Source organism: Oncorhynchus keta, chromosome 5 (assembly GCF_023373465.1).
Source record: "Oncorhynchus keta strain PuntledgeMale-10-30-2019 chromosome 5, Oket_V2, whole genome shotgun sequence".
Taxonomy (NCBI): Eukaryota; Metazoa; Chordata; class Actinopteri; order Salmoniformes; family Salmonidae; genus Oncorhynchus; species Oncorhynchus keta.
In genome coordinates, this window is record NC_068425.1 from 25,559,016 (window position 1) to 25,578,369 (window position 19,354).

Genomic DNA, 19,354 nt, shown 5'->3' on the forward strand with positions numbered 1-19,354 from the left:
AGACAGACAGGCCTGCCAGGGAGGGAAGTTCAGATCCTGGTCCGTCTTCTAATATTGTCCAGCAAAAACAGTCTCTCGTTTGCTGTGGCATCACAAAAAGGGGAGAAAGGATGAGCCACTTAAACCTCCTCCCACAGAACATTACCTCATCACCCCATCCCCTCAATCTGCCATTAATATACTGAACCATCTCTGTCGTTGTGTCAACCCAGTGGTTCAGTGCAGTTAATGGGCCCATAAAGAATGTGGTAACAATGCCATAATGCATGGAGAGGAAGGTCATATTTAACCAACTACTGGGAGTCTGTCAATCCATTAACTGCTGTGTACACCCTGCAGAGACATGGCATAAATACTTAATGCTGGGTAAGTTGAAAATATAATTTTGGTCATAATGAAATGTAATGAAAGGTGCATCAATATTCATATGTTTTCCGTCATCCTTTGACCAGAAATATGAAATATGAATTATTCTCCAAACAGTAATTAACTGTAAGCGAAGGGCAAGTGCATTTTGAAGGGGAGTTGTGAGCTATTTTGAGCCTGTAGGGGTCTGTAGAAAATAAATTAACTGACTGAGTGAGTTAATAACTATTATGACTATAGAGTTCACAGCCTGGGATAAAAAATGATGTTCTCAGCAAAATCCTTTACCTGATTAATCTGTCACAAAGTTTTCCCCATTTTCCTTCATTCACCATCTATCCATCTAAACAAAATTATAGAGAGCCAGCGTGTGTGTGTACAGCACCAGTCAAAAGTTTGGACACATTTATTCATTCAAGGGTTTTTATTTTATTTTACTATTTTTGACATTGTAGAATAATAGTGAAGGCATCAAAACTATGAAATAACACATATGGAATCATGTAGTAACCCAAAAAGTGTTAACCTTTTTGGGATAGGGGGCAGCATTTTCACTTTTGGATGAATAGCGTGCCCAGAGTGAACTGCCTCCTACTTTGTCCCAGATGCTAATATATGCATATTATTATTAGTATTGGATAGAAAACACTGAAGTTTCTAAAACTGTTTGAATTATGTCTATGAGTATAACAGAACTCATATGGCAGGCGAAAACCTGAGACAAATCCAACCAGGAAGTGGGACATCTGAGGTTTGTAGTTTTTCAAAGCTTGGCCTACCGAATACACATTGAGATATGGATGAGGTTGCACTTCCTAGGGCTTCCACTAGATGTCAATCATCTTTAGAAATGGTTTGAGAATTCTACTATAAAGACGGGGCTCATGAGACCTCTTTGAGTCAGTGGTCTGGCAGAGAGCCTTGGTCTCATGACACGCGCTCCCAACAGAGTTACCTCGCATTCCAGTGCTTTTTCTGAAGACAAAGGAATTCTCCAGTTGGAACATTATTGATGTTTTATGTTAAAAACATGCTAACAATTGATTCCATACATCGTTTGACATGTTTCTAAAGGACTGCAGCGGAACTTTTCGAGTTTTTGTCTTGATGAAGTGCCTGTGCCTCATGAAGATGGATTACTTGGCTGAACACGCTAACAACAAATGGTTATTTGGACATAAATGATGGAACTTTATGGAACAAATCAGTCATTTATTGTGGAACTGGGATTCCTGGGAGTGCCTTCTGATGAAGATCATCAAAGGTAAGTGAATATTTATGGTGTTGTTTCTAACTTTGTTGATTCCAAAATGGAGGATATTCCTCTGGCTGTTTTGGGTTCTGAGCGCCGTTCTCAGATTATATTTTTTCCGTAAGGTTTTTAAAAAATCTGACACAGCGATTGCATTCAGGAGAAGTCTTATCTTTAATTATGTGAATAACACTAGTATCTTTTATCAATGTTTATGATGAGTATTTCTGCAAAATCACCGGATGTTTTGGAATCAAAACATTACTGCACGTAAGGCGCCAATGTAAAATGAGATTTTTGGATATAAATATGCACATTATCGAACAAAACATACATGTATTGTGTAACATGATGTCCTATGAGTGTCATCTGATGAAGATCATCAAAGGTTAGTGATTCATTTGATCTATATTTCTGCTTTTTGTGACTCCATCTTTGGCTGGAAAATAACTGTGTGTTTAATCGACTTGGCAGTGATCTAACATAATCATATGTTGTGCTTTAGCTGTAAAGCATTTTTTAAATCGGACATGATGGGTAGATTAACAAGATGTTCACCTATCATTTGCTGTATTGGACTTGTTAATGTGTGAAAGTTACATATTTAAAAAAAATATTTTTGAATTTCGCGCTCTGCCTTTTCAGAGGAATGTTGTCTAAAGGGTTCCCCTGCGCTAGAAAGGTTAAACAAATCAAAATATATTATATATTTGAGATTCTTCAAAGTAGCCACCTTTTGCCATGGTGAAAGCTTGGCACACTCTTAGCATTCTCTCAACCAGCTTCACCTGGAATGCTTTTCCACCAGTCTTGAAGGAGTTCCCACATATGCTGAGCACTTGTTGGCTGCTTTTCCTTCACTCTGAGGTCCAACTCATCCCTAACCATCTAAATTGAGTTGAGGTTGGGTGACTGGGGAGGCCAGGTCATCTGATGCAGCACTACATCACTCTTATTCTTGGTCAAATAGCCCTTACACAGCCTGGAGGTGTGTTGGGTCACTGTCCTGTTGAAAAAAAATTATAGTCCCACTAAGCACAAACTAGATGGGAAGGTGTGTCATTGCAGAATGCTGGGGTAGATATGCTGGTTAAGTGTGCCTTGAATTGTAAATAAATCACTGACAGTGTCACCAGCAAAGCACCCCCACACCATCACACCTCGTCCTCCATGCTTCACGATGGAAACTACACATGCAGAGATCATCCATTCACCTACTCTGCATCTCATAAAGACATTATTGGAACCAAAAATCTCTCATTTGGACTCATCAGACCAAAGGACAGATTTCCACCGGTCTAATTTCAATTGCTCGTGTTTCTTGGCCAAAGCAAGTCTATTCTTCTTATTGGTGTCCTTTAGTAGTGGTTTCGTTGCAGCAATTTGACCATGAAGGTCTGATTCATACAGTCTCCTCTGAACAGTTGATGTTGAGATGTGTCTCTTACTTGAACTCTGTGAAGCATTTATTTGGGCTGCAATCTGAGGTGCAGTTAACTCTAATGAACTTATGCTCTGCAGCAGGGTAACTCTGGGTCTTTCTTTCCTGTGGCAATCCTCATGAGAGAAACTTTCAAATTCCTTTTAATTTTCCGCATTGATTGACCTTCATATCTTAAAATAATGACTGTCGTTTCTCTTTGCTTGTTTGAGCTGTTTTTGCCATAATATGGACTTGGTCTTTTACCAAATAGGGCTATATTCTGTATACCACCCCTTGTCACAACACAAATGATTGGCTCAAATGCATTAAACCTCTTATGGCTGAGATCCGCAAAGATCCCGTTAATCAATCTTTAGGATGTTTTTATCATAAATCTTCAATAATGTTCCAACCGGAGAATTCCTTTGTCTGTAGAAATGCAATGGAACAGAGCTAACTCTCACGTGAGCACGCGTGATCAGCTCATGCCAGTCTGGCAGTGCCCTGACTCATTCAGCTCTCATTAGCCCCCACCAAAATCAGCGGAAATTTCAGAGCGCCAACTGTAGTACTCGATAAAACTCAAACTTTCATTAAAACACACATGCAAGGTACTCAGTTAAAGCTGCACTCGTTGTGAATCTAGCCAACATGTCCGATTTGTAAAATACTTTTCGGCGAAAGCATGATAAGCTATTATCTGATAGCATGCACCCCCCAAAATACCTGAATGAGGCCTAAACAAAATAATTAGCGGTAGCCGGCGCTACACAAAACGCAGAAATAAAATATAAAACATTCATTACCTTTGACAAGCTTCTTTGTTGGCACTTCTATATGTCCCATAAACATCACAATTGGGTCTTTTTCCCGATTAAATCCGTCATTGTATACCCAAAATGTCCATTTATGAAGGCCGTCTGATCCAGGAAAATTCACCTTTACAATACGCAACGTCACTTTTTAAAATTAAAAAAGTTGCCAATAAACTTTTACAAATCACTTCAAACTAATTTTGTAAACCAACTTCAGGTATTAATAAATGTTAATAATCGATAAAATTGATCACGGGGCGATCTGTATTCGATAGCAGCAAGTCTTGAAATCATCATCCATTTTTTCACTTTCATAACTTCCTCGGTGGACCCCAAGACAGGAAGTGCCTATACGTCATCCCACCAAGGATAAACATGCAATGAAATGCCAGTACTGGCGACATCGTTTGGAAGCTGTAGGCATTGTAAACGGGACCTCATCTATTTTCTATCGCCATAGACAATACATTGACTGGCGGATGAATATTTTTGTGAACAATTGTTTACAGACAGATTATTTCACTTAGAATTCACTGTATCACAATTCCAGTGGGCCAGAAGTTTAAGCACGGGAGTGGCAGCATCATGTTGTGGGGGTGCTTTGCTGCAGGAGGGACTGGTGCACTTCACAAAATAGATGGCATCATGAATAAGTAAAATTATGTGGATGTATTGAAGCAACATCTTAAGACATCAGTCAGGAAGTTAAAGCTTGGTCGCAAAGTGGTCTTCCAAATGGACAATGACCCCAAGGAAACTTCCAAAGTTTTGGCAAACAAAGGACAACAAAGTCAAGGTATTGGAGTGGCCATAACATAGTCCTGACCTCAATCCTGTAGAAAATGTCTGGGCAGAACTGAAAAAGCGTGTGCGAGCAAGGAGCAGGAGGAAAGGGCCAAAATTCACCCAGCTTATTGTGGGAGGCTTGTGGAAGGCTACCTGAAACTTTTGGCCCAAGTTAAACAATTTAAAGGCAATACTACCAAATACTTATTGAGTGTATGTAAACTTCTGACCCACTGGGAATGTGATGAAAAAAATAAAAGCTGAAATATATAATTCTCTCTACTATTATTCTGACATTTCACATTCTTAAAATTAAGTGGTGATCCTGACCTAAAACAGGTCATTTTAAAGGTATTTGGCTAAGGTGTATGTAAACGTCCCACTTCAACTGTATCTGTTGTTCCAGTCTGAACAACTTCTTCCTCGGCTCATTAATTTATTAAAAAGCTTGACAGTTTGGGCGCTGTAATTTAATTTAGTGAGATGAATGATTAAACAAAGACTTTTACTTTTTGACATTTTGTAACCTCACCATAATTACCTAAATGTTTCACCTGATGTCATTATAATGACCTAAATGTTTCACCTGATGTCATTATAATGACCTAAATGTTTCACCTGATGTCATTATAATGACCTAAATGTTTCACCTGATGTCATTATAATGACCTAAATGTTTCACCTGATGTCATTATAATGACCTAAATGTTTCACCTGATGTCATTATAATGACCTAAATGTTTCACCTGATGTCATTATAATGACCTAAATGTTTCACCTGATGTCATTATAATGACCTAAATGTTTCACCTGATGTCATTATAATGACCTAAATGTTTCACCTGATGTCACCATAATGACCTAAATGTTTCACCTGATGTCATTATAATGACCTAAATGTTTCACCTGATGTCATTATAATGACCTAAATGTTTCACCTGATGTCATTATAATGACCTAAATGTTTCATCTGATGTCATTATAATGACCTAAATGTTTCACCTGATGTCATTATAATGACCTAAATGTTTCACCTGATGTCATTATAATGACCTAAATGTTTCACCTGATGTCATTATAATGACCTAAATGTTTCACCTGATGTCATTATAATGACCTAAATGTTTCACCTGATGTCATTATAATGACCTAAATGTTTCACCTGATGTCATTATAATGACCTAAATGTTTCACCTGATGTCATTATAATGACCTAAATGTTTCACCTGATGTCATTATAATGACCTAAATGTTTCACCTGATGTCATTATAATGACCTAAATGTTTCACCTGATGTCATTATAATGACCTAAATGTTTCACCTGATGTCATTATAATGACCTAAATGTTTCACCTGATGTCATTATAATGACCTAAATGTTTCATCTGATGTCATTATAATGACCTAAATGTTTCACCTGATGTCATTATAATGACCTAAATGTTTCACCTGATGTCATTATAATGACCTAAATGTTTCACCTGATGTCATTATAATGACCTAAATGTTTCACCTGATGTCATTATAATGACCTAAATGTTTCACCTGATGTCATTATAATGACCTAAATGTTTCACCTGATGTCATTATAATGACCTAAATGTTTCACCTGATGTCATTATAATGACCTAAATGTTTCATCTGATGTCATTATGGTTGAACATTAGATAAGCAGCCTAATTTAAGACCTGCCAGACTACCAGAGTGCCTGTTGGCTTTTCCTACCCCCCTCAAGACTCAGTCTGTTCCTCCCAAGGCTACCATCAGATTTGACCTCTGAAAGGCTTCTCTCTCTCTGCTGGGCTATGCCTCTAATTCATCCAGTCACTCATTAAAATGCTTAACAAGGCTCATGTGAATAGAGAAGCTCATTTTCTGATTGATTAATTGATTCCTTGACACAACTGATGACACTAATGAGAGGCCAGTGTTGCGTTATACTGGCTCATGTCAAGATTGAACTGATCACACAACCTTGTCGTTAGTATTTAGCCTGTAGACATGTAGCGCTTTGTGCTAACAGAAATCCACTCGGGATGAACATGGATAACCGGGATCCCGGGACTGTCCCGGGAACGCTCTTCACATTTCCCTAAGAAATGTCATGACAAGACCTGGGAAATTAACAAAACAAATCCCATTGTTCCACTAATGCAATTCCACAAAATACACAACATGCGCAGAAGCAGAGTATAATTTTTTTATAGCACATTATCTAAACAGGTTGCTGCATGAAAGCCTTTAGCCTAGCATATTTACTTCACACAACATCGCCATAAATTCAAACCACATGCATAATTGACACTGCTGGGCTGCACACGCAAACTGAATGCAGTTAATAAACCCTACAGGAAACCCCTAACATATAGCCTATAAAATAATGTGAGCCTCTTTGAGCTGTCATTGTGACTCTTCAGACAGTCACATATTTCATAGGTCTACGCACAATTCACTACATAGGCATTTTTGTCAAATCAAATGGTATTGGTCGCGTACATATCTTTTGCAGATGTCATTGCGGGTGTCGTGAAATGCTTATGTTCCTGGCTCTAACAGTGCAGAAATACCTAACAATAAAGAACAATACACACAAATCGCCCAAAAATTATAATTAAGAAATATAGAAATATTAGAATGAGCATTGTCAGGAATATAACTATATATGTACTGTACATATGAAGTGGCTAAAACAGTATGTAAACTTTATTAAAGTGACCAGTGTTCAATGACTATGTACATAGGTTGTCAGGTATGAAGGTAAGACCCAGATGCAGACAACGTTGAATTAACAATGGTTTAATAATCCAACAGGGTCAGGCAATAGACAGGTCAAGGCAGGCAGGGGTCAGTAAACCAGAGGTAGGGCAATGGTACCGGACGGCAGGCAGGGTCAGGGGCAGGCAATAGACAGGTCAAGGCAGGCAGGGGTCAGTAAACCAGAGGTGGGGCAATGGTACCGGACGGCAGGCAGGGTCAGGGGCAGGCAATAGACAGGTCAAGGCAGGCAGGGGTCAGTAAACCAGAGGTGGGGCAATGGTACCGGACGGCAGGCAGGGTCAGGGGCAGGCAATAGACAGGTCAAGGCAGGCAGGGGTCAGTAAACCAGAGGTGGGGCAACGGTACCGGACGGCAGGCAGGGTCAGGGTCAGGGGAAGGCAATAGACAGGTCAAGGCAGGCAGGGGTCAGTAAACCAGAGGTGGGGCAAAGGTACAGGACAGCAGGCAGGGTCAGGGGCAGGCAATAGACAGGTCAAGGCAGGCAGGAGTCAGTAAACCAGAGGAGGGGCAACGGTACAGGACGGCAGGCAGGGTCAGGGGCAGGCAATAGACAGGTCAAGGCAGGCAGGGGTCAGTAAACCAGAGGTGGGGCAACGGTACCGGACTGCAGGCAGGGTCAGGGTCAGGGGAAGGCAATAGACAAGACAAGGCAGGCAGGGGTCAGTAAACCAGAGGTGGGGCAACGGTACCGGACGGCAGGCAGGGTCAGGGGCAGGCAATAGACAGGTCAAGGCAGGCAGGGGTCAGTAAACCAGAGGTGGGGCAACGGTACCGGACGGCAGGCAGGGTCAGGGGCAGGCAATAGACAGGTCAAGGCAGGCAGGGGTCAGTAAACCAGAGGTGGGGCAACGGTACAGGACAGCAGGCAGGGTCAGGGGCAGGCAGAGTGGACAAGCAGGCAGGCTGAAAGTCAGGACAGGCAAGGGTCAAAACCAGCAGGGCGAGAAAAAGAGAGACTGGGAAAGCTGGAACTGAGATACAGTAACGCTGGTTGACTTGACAAACAAGATGAACTGGCAACAGATAAACAGAGAACACAGGTATAAATACACAGGGGTGGAGACAATCACAAAGACAGGTGAAACAGATCAGGGTGTGACATAGGACAGCAGTCTCTAAGGTGCAGGGCTGAGTACCGGGTGGTGGCCGGCTAGTAGCAGTGACTTTAGTTCAGGGCAGGGTACTGCGCGGAGGCCGGCTAATAGTGACTATTAAACAGTCTGATGGCCTGCAGATAGAAGCTGCTTTCAGTCTCTCGGTCCCAGATTATATGCACCTGTACTGTCTCCACCTTCTAGATGGTAGCGGGGTGAACATGCCGAGCTAAGGTGGCTGAGGACCTTGAGATTCATGATCTTTATAAGCTTTATAACTCGATTTTGCCAAATCTAGGAGATGTTCTGTCATTCGTTGAAGGAGGTTTTCTAGCATGCTCAGCTTTGGTCATTCGATTTTTGTTTGACCGACATTTCAAAGTTTGTTTGAATAACGCTGTAGTCTACTTCGGGGTGTGCTCTGTGTCGAGATAGCCTTCTGCTGAAAGGTGCTGCATTTATTAAGGAACATGATGTCTTGAGGTGGCCCTTTCTGGGTATAGATCGTGGAATTCCCCTCTCTCTCTCCTACACACAGGTTCTGTTATTTCAGGTCATACATTCCTGGAAGAGTCTCACTCCCCCTGGCCATGCAGAAAGGGACACATAGAGAGAACAAAGGATTTCACATGGCGAACTCCTAAATCCCCAAAATAGGGATTTGACAAAACGTCCACGGAATGATCCGTGGACACTTAAGGGACGAGTGTGTTTCATTTGGTGACCTCAGAGAGGACAGGAAACACACATGACTATATCTCTCAATTATGAGGTTTGCATCAAATTATTGTATAAAATGAATGAGTAAAGATGAAAGTATTTGTGAAATTATGTAATATGACGTTAAACCTTTAATGTGAAAGAATTGTATTCCCTTTAAAGTTTAACTAAGTAATTGGCCTGCCCCCATGAGCACAGACATGATCTGGCGTCATGGAACAGTCCTTTTCTACTGTTATGAATAAAAAAAACCTTCCTGAGGAAATCCTCTTCAGACCACACGTACTTTGATGGACACCGAAGGGCCACAGGTTGGGTTCAGACCACAACAACCTCAGTATAGGCTAAGGTTTGCAATGGTTGTTGAATTCCTAACCATACCACGTGGAGCTCTGAGACTATCGATCCCGACAGAATAAGAGCAAATCTTAGATACTAATCTATCTGCTAGTCTGCTGCTAGAAATTTTGTCAACCTGGGATGCGAAGACCGACAACCGCTGAAACATCTATTCTCTAAGAACAATTCTGAATGGTACTCTGAAATATCCATTCTAACCACGAAAGACTTCAGGGAAGCAGAGAGAGAGCGACACTCAGATGAACTTTCCAACAGAAGGACTTACGATTCCAACAGGGATCATGACGACACACTGGGCGTAAATATATATTGATTGCAATTATTCCTGAATGAGTGAGCGTTCGTGTGTAAAGGATTAGCATTTAAATTAATATAATTACGTATCAACTGTGTAGTGACTCATTTTGCCTTTCCCACCCTTCTCAGTCCACACCCACTTCCCTTTGTCCGCCAAGCCCTCATATCAGCTTAGCCCACTAGGGAACCTCCCCTATCATTTCCTTGTAACCATATCTACTGTTTGTGTGTTTATGCATTTCTGTGATTATTTAGTTGGTTAGTAAATAAATGATTAAGACAATTGATGTATGGATGATTCATAGTAAAGGCTGAATTCGTGCAGATAACCAACAATTTACAAAGGTTGGAATGAGACTAACGTGAGGTGAAGAATAATTGATTAATTAGAAGACTTATTGATCAGATATTAAAATATCAGAAGAGTTATATTAGGAAAATTATAACTTTGTCATCTGAAGATTTTCCTTGGTGCCCCGACTTCCTAGTTAATTACATTTACATGATTAGTTTAATCATGTAATGATAATTACAGAGCATTGATTTAATAAAATAACAGTCTTCACTTTAATAATGCCAATGAGTGTGGGGGAATAATCAGAATTAGTTGGGTAACATAGATAATATGTTTTATTTTCATTATATGTTTGTGAGTTACTTCTCATCAGAATGTCTATTTTTGGATAATACTGTTGGCCGGTTGCAGTTATCTGTTCTCTGTCATGGGGTAAGTTACTTGGGCCGCAGAGAGGGGAGGGGTCAAGATTATCTTCAGATGTAAACATATATTTTAAACCAATTATCTCTTGGCTCCACAATGTCTGTGTGCCAGTCACTGTGTCTCTGTGATCTTGTCAAGGAGGGGTGTATTTGATATATGCCTGTTGATAGGTTTTGTTTTATGGTCCTGAGAGCGAGATAAGAACATAGTTTAGGAGACAAAGCTGAATGATAATTTATAGCCAATGCTGTCTGGCTATGTGTGTCTTTGCTATAAAGGATCTCAGTTGCAATGTGTAAGTGCTCTCAGAGAATTCATTGATAGACCCTGAATTGATCTGAGAGTCACAGGGTTGTGATGGAGCTCATATAAATAAAGATGGACTTTATGATAACTCTGACTTGTGTGTGGTTTTCTCTCATGATTTGGTAAATACAGGACATTTCCACTACAAGAGACGACAATGATAACGCTCTGAATTTATTAACAGCCTGTTTTCCAATTCACAACAATGTCATTGTGATCAATGATAGTTACTCTATCATTACTTAATATCAGTTTCATTTTCTTTGAAATCTTTACATAGTGGCGCAGCCAAGATGGCAAGGTGGTGCAGCACCTCGCTTATTATTTATTTATTTACATTTTTTATTTTTATTTTTTATTAACCCCTCCAACACCCCCCCTCCTCAGAGTACAAATACCTTTTTTTCTTATTTTTTACAGCTTTTATGCTACATATACATACATGTTACATATACATTTTACGTATATATTTTACATACATGGTACTTTTATATAAAGCAATCACATAACAATAATACATTACCAAACATAAGCTTTTTAATCCCAACCCTCAGCATAGACCAACCCTCAGCCACTCTCAGCCCATCCCACCTATCACCATAGACCACCCTCGTGGTTTTAATTTAATTTAATTTTAATTGGATGTTGTGATTTTTTTTTAACTATTCCTGAATCTGTGACCAGAAACAAGCTACATAGGATCCATACCAGAATAAATGAACTATTGATTCTGTCTCTTCGCAACAAAATCTACAGAGCAGAGAAGAACAAAAAATAACATTTTTGAACAAAGGATGAGCCTTTGTTAATAATCTACTGGAGAACCTTTTGGGGTTTAAGTATAATTTATGTATGAATGAAGCTTTTAGTGAGAGGTTTAAAGCTTTAATATTTAATCATTTTAGATGAAAATGTTTTTGCCCATGTGATTTATTTGGAGAGAACCCTGGCACAGTGACCATATCTTGGTTTTAAATGCTTTAAATGGGCACTTCTGATTTTTACGGTATTTCCCAGGACTCTCGGGATGAATATGAATTATTCCCGGAATTGAAACTTGGTAGATTTTTGGGAAATGCTAATCCCTTCAATCGACTAGTGGGAGGGAGTCTCAGTTATGGACAGGCTTGATAGTGATTGGCTCTGTTGGTCTTTGAAAATGTTGTTACTCACGGCCGCAGTTCCTCAGCACTGTGCTCTGTTTGTTTACTCTCCCGCTTGTTTTTGTACCAGAATGTCTTGAAAACAGTCCAGCAAACAGGCCTCCAAAATTGTAATATGTTGGCTAAAGTGATCACTTTGCCTCATTCATGGAGAGGAGTAAATATGTGCATGCATCCGATACAATTTGATTTGATTTGATAAAGCCTAATTGCATAATCAATGCCGTTAGAGATACAGTACCCATGCACAGTCGCACACATGCATGAGTGCATATACACACACAAACATACACGCTCACTCACCCATACTTTCTGTTAGCTAAGCCAGTATGCCTAAATCACAGAAAAACAACAGCAGGTTCCTCCTCATTCATCATTTACTGCCAAAGATATATTTCACTGCCCTCTTCTTCTCTCTCTCGCTGACCTCATAAATCAGCAGTACAGAGATGATCCCCGGTTACAGTTAACATACTCTAGGAGAGATAGTGACATCCAAGGTTACTATAGTAAACTAAAACTGAAACTAATCATCCCAAAATCATCCCAAAATATTTTGTAAACTGAAATAAAATAATTAACAAACTCGTTTGAAAAACTAAAACTATACTGAAACTATTAACTTGACTATTTGAGTATTAACTTGAGTATTGACTCCAATACTAGCACATTTTTTGTGGGGCTTACGGCACCTGGTATTCCCAGGCTGTTTCCTGTCCCAGTACTAACCAGGCCCGACCCTGAACGTGTTCATGGTGGTATGGCCACAAGTGCAGTTGTTTTTACCCCGTTTTCTCCCTGAATTAGGTCTCTTGGCTCATTACATTTTACATTACATTTAAGTCATTTAGCAGACGCTCTTATCCAGAGCGACTTACAAATTGGTGCATTCACCTTATGACATCCAGTGGAACAGCCGCTTTACAATAGTGCATCTAAATCTTTTAAGGGGGGTGAGAAGGATTACTTTATCCTATCCTTGGTATTCCTTAAAGAGGTGGGGTTTCAGGTGTCTCCGGAAGGTGGTGATTGACTCCGCTGTCCTGGCGTCGTGAGGGGGTTTGTTCCACCATTGGGGGGCCAGAGCAGCGAACAGTTTTGACTGGGCTGAGCGGGAACTGTACCTCCTCAGTGGTAGGGAGGCGAGCAGGCCAGAGGTGGATGAACGCAGTGCCCTTGTTTGGGTGTAGGGCCTGATCAGAGCCTGGAGGTACTGAGGTGCCGTTCCCCTCACAGCTCCGTAGGCAAGCACCATGGTCTTGTAGCGGATGCGAGCTTCAACTGGAAGCCAGTGGAGAGAGCGGAGGAGCGGGGTGACGTGAGAGAACTTGGGAAGGTTGAACACCAGACGAGCTGCAGCGTTCTGGATGAGTTGTAGGGGTTTAATGGCACAGGCAGGGAGCCCAGCCAACAGCGAGTTGCAGTAATCCAGACGGGAGATGACAAGTGCCTGGATTAGGACCTGCGCCGCTTCCTGTGTGAGGCAGGGTCGTACTCTGCGGATGTTGTAGAGCATGAACCTACAGGAACGGGCCACCGCCTTGATGTTAGTTGAGAACGACAGGGTGTTGTCCAGGATCACGCCAAGGTTCTTAGCGCTCTGGGAGGAGGACATAATGGAGTTGTCAACCGTGATGGCGAGATCATGGAACGGGCAGTCCTTCCCGGGAGGAAGAGCAGCTCCGTCTTGCCGAGGTTCAGCTTGAGGTGGTGATCCGTCATCCACACTGATATGTCTGCCAGACATGCAGAGATGCGATTCCCCACCTGGTCATCAGAAGGGGGAAAGGAGAAGATTAATTGTGTATCGTCTGCATAGCAATGATAGGAGAGACCATGTGAGGTTATGACAGAGCCAAGTGACTTGGTGTATAACGAGAATAGGAGAGGGCCTAGAACAGAGCCCTGGGGGACACCAGTGGTGAGAGCGCGTGGTGAGGAGACAGATTCTCGCCACGTCACCTGGTAGGAGCGACCTGTCAGGTAGGACGCAATCCAAGCGTGGGCCGCGCCGGAGATGCCCAACTCGGAGAGGGTGGAGAGGAGGATCTGATGGTTCACAGTATCGAAGGCAGCCGATAGGTCTAGAAGGATGAGAGCAGAGGAGAGAGAGTTAGCTTTAGCAGTGCGGAGCGCCTCCGTGATACAGAGAAGAGCAGTCTCAGTTGAATGACTAGTCTTGAAACCTGACTGATTTGGATCAAGAAGGTCATTCTGAGAGAGATAGCGGGAGAGCTGGCCAAGGACGGCACGTTCAAGAGTTTTGGAGAGAAAAGAAAGAAGGGATACTGGTCTGTAGTTGTTGACATCGGAGGGATCGAGTGTAGGTTTTTCAGAAGGGGTGCAACTCTCGCTCTCTTGAAGACGGAAGGGACGTAGCCAGCGGTCAGGGATGAGTTGATGAGCAAGGTGAGGTAAGGGAGAAGGTCTCCGGAAATGGTCTGGAGAAGAGAGGAGGGGATAGGGTCGAGCGGGCAGGTTGTTGGGCGGCCGGCCGTCACAAGACGCGAGATTTCATCTGGAGAGAGAGGGAGAAAGAGGTCAGAGCACAGGGTAGGGCAGTGTGAGCAGAACCAGCGGTGTCGTTTGACTTAGCAAACGAGGATCGGATGTCGTCGACCTTCTTTTCAAAATGGTTGACGAAGTCATCTGCAGAGAGGGAGGAGGGGGGAGGAGGATTCAGGAGGGAGGAGAAGGTGGCAAAGAGCTTCCTAGGGTTAGAGGCAGATGCTTGGAATTTAGAGTGGTAGAAAGTGGCTTTAGCAGCAGAGACAGATGAGGAAAATGTAGAGAGGAGGGAGTGAAAGGATGCCAGGTCCGCAGGGAGGCGAGTTTTCCTCCATTTCCGCTCGGCTGCCCGGAGCCCTGAGCCCCGCTCGGCTGCCCGGAGCCCTGTTCATCTCTGCAACTCCTCCATGCGTCCTCCGAAACATGACCCACCTGGCCGCGCACTTCTTATCACACCGCCTGCTTGACCTGGATGTCAGTCGCATCAATGTGTCGGAGGAAACACTGTTCGACCGACGACCAGAGTCAGCTTGCAGGCGCCCGGCCCTGTTACAAGGAGTCGCTAGAGCACGATGAGCCAAGGAAAGCCCCCCTTGCCAAACCCTTCCCTAATCCGGATGGCACTGGGCCAATTGTGCACTGTCCTATGGGGCTTCCGGTCACGGCCAGGATCAAACCATTGTGCCACACAGGACCCTTCCCAAAACAAATACGAATAAAACACATACGAATAAACAAAAACAAATACGAATAAAAAACATCAGGAATTATGTTGTTTTAGTTGGGGGGGGGGGGGGATATCTAACGCGGGTTACAATTTTCATGTTATTGAATCTGGAGGGTAAATGATGCCATTTACTGAAAACAATAATAATGCTGAAAACAATGTATGTTCTCTCCACCAAGATGGCATAGCAGTCAGACGTCCTTTGTCCTCGTCTTGTCACGTCCCGTATATATATATATATTTACAACTTTCTTCGCATAGCTTTTTATATATTTTTTCTTTTCCATAAACTCAACTTCAAAACACTCTCCTGCAACCCGCCTCACCAATTTATATAAAAAAAATAAAGTATTATTTACCTCAAATCTGTAATCCTCCATAGAAGCTAGCCTGAAGCTAACCAGAAGCTAATCAGAAGCTAGTCAGAAGCTTGCCAGAAGCGAGTTAGCATCTTTACTGGCTAATCGTTAGTATTCAGCTAACCACGGTTTGTGGTCATCAGCTATCCTTTATCTCTAAAATCTATCGCCAGTTTTGTGCGGCTCGGACCGGAACATACCATACCTATTTTTCTCTCCATGTCCCCGGATATCAATCGCAAGCTCTTGACATTTATACCTGGATCTCGCAGCTAGCTAGCTGCTATCCGTGTGACTATCGGCTTACGTCGATCCTGGAGCAAACATCAATTATTCCGGAGCTAGCCAGCTGAAGAGTTCCATCAGCCACTCCTGGGCTACAATCACCTATCCGACCCATTTTACTGCCGACGCGGAGCCCCACCGGGCCTTCACAACTGGACTACTGACGTTATCTGCCCAAGGGAGTTATCCAGCTGGCTCCTCCGTCGCGACGTTACCTGAACGCCCATCTGCGGCCCGCTAATCGTTAGCTGTCTTATCGGCTGCAATCTGAATAGATCTATCGGACTATTTTTTTCTTTTTTCTTGGGACTCTATAACTATATCTATTTTATTTGGGGGGGTTGTTGCGAATTGGATTGATCCCCGCTACCACACGGAACCCCACTAATCCTACCGACGGAAACGCACGAGGTGGCTAAAAACATACCTCCATCCTATGCTAGCTTGCTACCGATGGCCCGGCTAGCTGTCTGAATTGCCGTGACCCCAACCAAACTCACTACTCACTGGACCCTTTTGATCACTCGACTAAGCATGCCTCTCCTCTCTGTCAATATGCCTTGTCCATTGCTGTTCTGGTTAGTGTTTATTGGCTTATTTCACTGTAGAGCCTCTAGTCCTGCTCACTATACCTTATCCAACCTATTCGTTCCACCACCCACACATGCAATGACATATCCTGGTTTCAATGATGTTTCTAGAGACAATATCTCTCTCATCCTCACTCAATACCTAGGTTTACCTCCACTGTATTCACATCCTACCATACCTTTGTCTGTACATTATACCTTGAAGCTATTTCATCGCCCCCAGAAACCTCCTTATGCTCTCTGTTCCAGACGTTCTAGACGACCAATTCTCATTGCTTTTAGCCGTACCCTTATCCTACTCCTCCTCTTTTCCTCTGGTGATGTAGAGGTGAATCCAGGCCCTGCAGTGCCTAGCTCCACTCCTATTCCCCAGGCGCTCTCTTTTCATGACTTCTGTAACCGTAATAGCCTTGGTTTCATGCATGTTAACATTAGAAGCCTCCCTAAGTTTGTTTTATTCACTGCTTTAGCACACTCTGCCAACCCGGATGTTCTAGCTGTGTCTGAATCCTGGCTTAGGAAGAGCACCAAAAATTCTGACATTTTCATCCCGAACTACAATATTTTCAGACAAGATCGAACTGCCAAAGGGCGCGGTGTTGCAATCTACTGCAAAGATAGCCTGCAGAGTTCTGTGCTACTAACCAGGTCTGTACCCAAACAATTTGAACTTCTACTTTTAAAAATCCACCTCTCTAAAAACAAGTCTCTCACCGTTGCCGACTGCTATAGACCAGCTGTGCTCTGGACACCATATGTGAACTGATTGCCCCCATCTATCTTCAGAGCTCGTGCTGCTAGGCGACCTAAACTGGAACATGCTTAACACCCCAGCTATCCTACAATCTAAGCTTGATGCCCTCAATCTCACACAAATTATCAATGAACCTACCAGGTACCTCCCCAAAACCGTAAACACGGGTACCCTCATAGATATCATCCTAACCAACTTGCCCTCTAAATACACCTCTGCTGTCTTCAACTAAGATCTCAGCGATCACTGCCTCATTGCCTGCATCCGTAATGGGTCAGCTGTCAAACGACCTCCACTCATCACTGTCAAACGCTCCCTGAAACATTTCAGTGAGCAGGCCTTTTTAATCAACCAGGCCGGGGTATCCTGGAAGGATATTGATCTCATCCCGTCAGTAGAGGATGCCTGGTTATTTTTTTTAAATGCCTTCCTAACCATCTTAAATAAGCATGCCCCATTCAAGAAATTTAGAATCAGGACCAGATATAGCACTTGGTTCTCCCCAGACCTGACTGCCCTTAACCAACACAAAACATCCTATGGCGTTCTGCATTAGCATCGAACAGCCCCCGTGGTATGCAGCTTTTCAGGGAAGGTAGAAACCAATATACTCAGGCAGTTCGAAAAGCCAAGGCTAGCTTTTTCAAGCAGAAATTTGCTTCCTGCAACACTAACTCAAAAATGTTCTGGGACACTGTAAAGTCCATGGAGAATAAGAACACCTCCTCCCAGCTGCCCACTGCACTGAAGATAGGAAACACTGTCACCACTGATAAATCCACTATAATTGAGAATTTCAATAAGCATTTTTCTACGGCTGGCCATGCTTTCCACCTGGCTACCTCTACCCCGGTCAACAGCACTGCACCCCCCACAGCAAATCCAGTCAGCTGATGTTCTGAAAGAGCTGCAAAATCTGAACCCCTACAAATCAGCTGGGCTAGACAATCTGGACCCTTTCTTTCTAAAATTATCCGAAATTGTTGCCACCCCTATTACTAGCCTGTTCAACCTCTCTTTCGTGTCGTCTGAGATTTCCAAAGATTGGAAAGCAGCTGCGGTCATCCCCCTCTTCAAAGGGGGAGACACTCTTGACCCAAACTGTTACAGACCTATATATATCCTACCCTGCCTTTCTATTGTCTTCGAAAGCCAAGTCAACAAACAGATTGCCGACCATTTCGAATCTCACCATACCCTCTTTGCTATGCAATCTGGTTTCAGAGCTGGTCATGGGTGCACCTCAGCCACGCTCAAGGTCCTAAACGATATCTTAACCGCCATCGATAAGAAACATTACTGTGTAGCCGTATTCATTGATCTGGCCAAGGCTTTCGACTCTGTCAATCACCACATCCTCATCGGCAGACTTGACAGTCTTGGTTTCTCAAATGATTGCCTCGCCTGGTTCACCAACTACTTCTCTGATAGAGTTCAGTGTGTCAAATCGGCGGGTCTGTTGTCCGGACCTCTGGCAGTCTCTATGAGGGTGCCACAGGGTTACATTTTTGGAACGACTCTCTTCTCTGTATACATCAATGATGTCGTTCTTGCTGCTGGTTAGTCTCTGATCCACCTCTACGCAGACGACACCATTTTGTATACTTCTGGCCCTTCTTTGGACACTGTGTTAACAACCCTCCAGGCAAGCTTCAATGCCATACAACTCTCCTTCCGTGGCCACCAAATGATCTAAAATACAAGTAAAACTAAATGCATGCTCTTCAACCGATCGCTGCCTGCACCTGCCCGCCTGTCCAACATCACTACTCGGGACGGCTCTGACTTAGAATACGTGGACAACTACATATACCTAGGTGTCTGGTTAGACTGTAAACTCTCCTTCCAGACCCACATCAAACATCTCCAATCCAAATTTAAATCTAGAATTGGCTTCCTATTTCGCAACAAAGCATCCTTCACTCATGCTGCCAAACATACCCTTGTAAAACTGACCATCCTACCAATCCTCGACTTCGGCGATGTAATTTACAAAATAGCCTCCAATACCCTACTCAACAAATTGGATGCAGTCTATCACAGTGCCAT

The 19,354-nt window shown here is 42.9% G+C and overlaps 1 protein-coding gene and 1 long non-coding RNA gene across 4 annotated transcripts in view; one reads left to right on the forward strand and one right to left on the reverse strand.

The window, feature by feature from the left end:
- Positions 1–19,354, forward strand: part of LOC118374090 (acid-sensing ion channel 2) — a 558,305-nt gene that overhangs the window by 223,950 nt on the left and 315,001 nt on the right. The window lies entirely within an intron of this gene.
- On the reverse strand, positions 1,939–7,853 carry LOC127930087 (uncharacterized). Of its 2 annotated transcripts, XR_008136674.1 has the most exons (4): positions 6,048–7,853; positions 5,632–6,015; positions 5,504–5,599; positions 1,939–5,471 (listed from the first exon to the last, which is right to left on the reverse strand). It is a non-coding gene; the product is annotated as an uncharacterized LOC127930087 (long non-coding RNA). The 2 variants fall into 2 exon arrangements; XR_008136675.1 differs by lacking the exon at positions 5,504–5,599.